Below are 4,026 nucleotides of genomic sequence, written 5' to 3' on the forward strand. Positions count from 1 at the left end.
AAAAAAAAAAAAAAAAAAAGCAGATTGAAGAGTCTAAGCAAGCTTCAAACAGTATTAAACCATTGAAATTTCCACCAAGAAATCTGATAATTAGATTTGTGAAAACTTAAAGTGAAAATCTTCAAAGCAGCTGAGAGAAAAAAAATGAATTACTTATAGTGGAACTAGTCAAATGTCAGTGGATACCTCATATGAAACCATGGAGTCCAGAAGGAAGTGACACAACATTTTGAATGTTAAAAATAAAACAGACCTATCAACTGAAAATTCAAAATTCTGTATCTAGAAAAACTATCCTTAAAGAATGAAGACAAATTAAACATTCTCAGAAGAAGGAAAGCTAAGATAATTTATTACTAGTAGACTTAACTCTAAAGATGAGTTAAGAAAATTTTTCAAACAGAAAGAAAATGAATAGGAGAAGAGTCTTGGAACATCAGGAAGGAATAACAGTACAATAAAAATATGGATGTATACATTAGATTATATTTCAACTCACATATTTCATAAATCATATTAGTTATTGAAACAAATATATTAACACAGTATGACACTCATGATAAAGATGTTTTTTGTTTTGCTTTGTGTTTTTTTGACACCAAGTCTCACTCTGTCACCCAGACTGGAGTACAGTGGCCCGATCTTGGCTCGCTGCAACCTCTGCCTCCTTGTTTTAAGAGATTCTCGTGCCTCAGACTCCCGGGTAGCTGGGACTACAGGCGCCCACCACCACGCCCAGCTAATTGCATTTTTCTTTTTTTTTAGTAGAGATGGGATTTCACCATGCTGACCAGGTCGGTCTCAAACTCCTGACCTCAAGTGATTCGCCCACCTCTGCTTCCCAAGTGATTACAGCTGTGAGCCACCATGCCTGGCCCCAAAGATGTTTAGAAGTGTGATTATTTTTGGGAAGATAGAGTAACCTAAATGGTAGTGAGAGTTGTATAATTAATTTGAAATGGTAAAGTGTTGACATCAGTAGACTGTGACAAGTTACATATGTATAACGGAATACTAAAAGCAACCAAGACAAAAACAAATATGAAGAGATACACTCAAAAATATTAAGATGGGATCTTAAATAATGTTAAGTAATCCACAAAAAGGCAAGAATAGAGAAATGGAGGAGCAATAACCAGAGGAAGTACACAAAAAATAAAATACTTAAATGACAGACTTAAGAAATAGTATGTCAATAATTACTTTAAATTTAAATGATCTAAACACTTTTCAAAACAGATTGACAAAGTAGATATTTGATGTCTTTTACAAAAAAACTAACTTTAAATTTAATTGTGCTTAGTTTACTGTAAATATACAGTAACATGAAGGGAAAATATATGTCATGCCAGCATTACTAGGAAAAGAAAACAGAGAGAGTATATCCATGTCTAATAAAGTGGACTTCAGAGCTTCAGAGTTAAATTCTAGAAACAAAGAAATATATTCAGTTAAAATAAAAGAAACAATCTGTTAGGAAGACATGTTGATGCTAAATGTGTGTGCCCTAATCAATGGAGCTACAAAAGATATCATGCTAAAGCTCATATACTCAAAACATAAATAGATATATAATATCATTGAACAACTTCAGTAACTTCCTCTCAGCAACTGATGGAACTACTAGACAAAATATCAGCAAGGATATAGAAAATCCTAAAAACACAATCAAACAAATTTATCTAACATGTTAACATAGAATATGTCACCCAACAATAGCAGAATACACATTTATTTTCAAGTATACATGGAACATTCACCAAAATATACCAAATCTTGGGTCACTGAACAAAATTCAACAGCTATCAAAGAATTGACATTATACAGAGTGTGTTGTTATGACAGTCAAACTAGAAATTAATAACAGAAAGCAGAAAAATCTCTAAACAAATAGAAATTAAGTATATTTTAAAATGATTTTATGTCAAAGGTTAACTCTTAAGGTCAATAAAAGTACATTAAACTGAATTAAAGTAGATAATAACATATACAAAAATGTATGGTATACTAATGAAGTATTGCTGAGAATGAAGTTTAAATTTATAGCTCTAAATTTGTACTTAAAAAAAGAAGAAAAGACTCAAATCGAAAATGTAAGTTCTTTTCTCAAACATCTAAAAAAGAAGAGCAAAATAAACCCAAAGCAAGTAGAAAAAAATAAAAGTAGCACCTCTGGGGACAGGGCATAGCTAAACAAAAAGCAGCAGAAACCTCTGCAGTTGTAAATGTCCCTGTCTGACAGCTTTGAAGAGAGCAGTGGTTCTCCCAGCATGGAGGTTGAGATCTGAGAACGGACAGACTGCCTGTTCAAGTGGGTCCCTGACCCATACCCGTGAGTAGCCTAACAGGGAGACATCCCCCACTAGGTGCAGACTGACACCTCACACCTCACATGGCTGGGTACACCTCTGAGACAAAGCTTCCAGAGCAAGAATCAGACAGCAACACTGCTGTTCAGCAATATTCTATCTTCTGCAGCCTCCGTGGTGATACCCAGGCAAACAGGGTCTGGAGTGGACCTCAAGCAAACTCCAAAAGACCTGCAGCTGAGGGTCCTGATGTTAGAAGGAAAACTCACAAACAGAAAGGACAGCCAAAGCAAAACCCCATGAGTACGTCACCATCATCAGAGACCAAAGGCAGATGAAACCACAAAGATGGGGAAAAAGCAGTGCAGAAAAGCTGGAAACTCAAAAAATCAGAGTGCATCTCCCCCTCCAAAGGAACACAGCTCATTCCCAGCAACAGAACAAAGCTGGACAGAGAATGACTTTGACGAGTTGAGAGAAGAAGTCTTCAGGCAATCAAACTTCTCAGAGGTAAAGGAGGAAATATGTACCCAGCACAAAGAAACTAAAAACCTTGACAAAAGAATGGAAGAAAGGATAACTAGAATAACCAATGCAGAGAAGTCCATAAGTGAACTGATAGAGATGAAAACCATGACACGAGAACTACATGACAAATGCACAAGCTTCAGTAACTGACTCGATCAACTGGAAGAAAGATTATCAGTGATTGAAGATCAAATGAATGAAATGAAGCGAGAAGAGAAGTGTAGAGAAAAAAGAGTACAAAGAAATGAACAAAGCCACCAAGAAATATGGGATTATGTGAAAAGACCAAACCTACATCTGATTGTTGTGCCTGAAAGTGATGGGAAAAATGGAAACAAGTTGGAAAACACTCTGCAGGATATCATCCAGGAGAACTTCCCCAACCTAGTAAGGAAGGCCAACATTCAAATTCAGGAAATACAGAAAAAGCCACAAAAATACTCCACTAGAAGAGCAGCTCCAAGTCACATAATTGTCAGATTCACCAAAGTTGAAATGAAGGAAAAAATGTTAAGGTCAGCCAGAGAGAAAGGTCGGGTTACCCACAAAGGGAAGCCCATCAGACTAATAGCAGAACTCTCGGCAGAAACTCTACAAGCAAGAAGAGAATGGGGGCCAATATTCAACATTCTTAAAGAAAATAATTTTCAACACAGAATTTCATATCCAGCCAAACTAAGTTTCATAAGGAGAAATAAAATCCTTTACAGAGAAGCAAATGCTTAGAGATTTTGTCACTACCAGGTCTGCCCTACAAGAGCTCCTGAAGGAAGCACTAAACATGGAAAGGAACAACCAGTACCAGCCATTGCAAAAACATGCCAAAATGTAAAGACCATCCATGCTAGGAAGAAACTGCATCAACTAACAAGCAAAATAACCAGCTAATATCATAATGACAGGATGAAGTTCACACAACAATATTAACCTTAAATGTAAATGGATTAAATGGTCCAATTAGAAGACACAGACTGGCAAATTGGATAAGGAGTCAAGACCCATCAGTTTGCTGTATTCAGGAGACCCATCTCACATGCAGAGACACACATAGGCTCAAAATAAAGGGATGGAGGAAGATCTACCAAGCAAATGGAGAACAAAAAAAAAGCAGGGGTTGCAATCCTAGTCTCTGATAAAACAGACTTTAAACCATCAAAGATCAAAAGAGACAAAGAAGGCCATTACATAA

The sequence above is a fragment of the Rhinopithecus bieti genome, unplaced genomic scaffold, assembly GCF_001698545.2.
Source record: "Rhinopithecus bieti isolate Rb0 unplaced genomic scaffold, ASM169854v2 scaffold_3527, whole genome shotgun sequence".
In the NCBI taxonomy this organism is placed as follows: domain Eukaryota; kingdom Metazoa; phylum Chordata; class Mammalia; order Primates; family Cercopithecidae; genus Rhinopithecus; species Rhinopithecus bieti.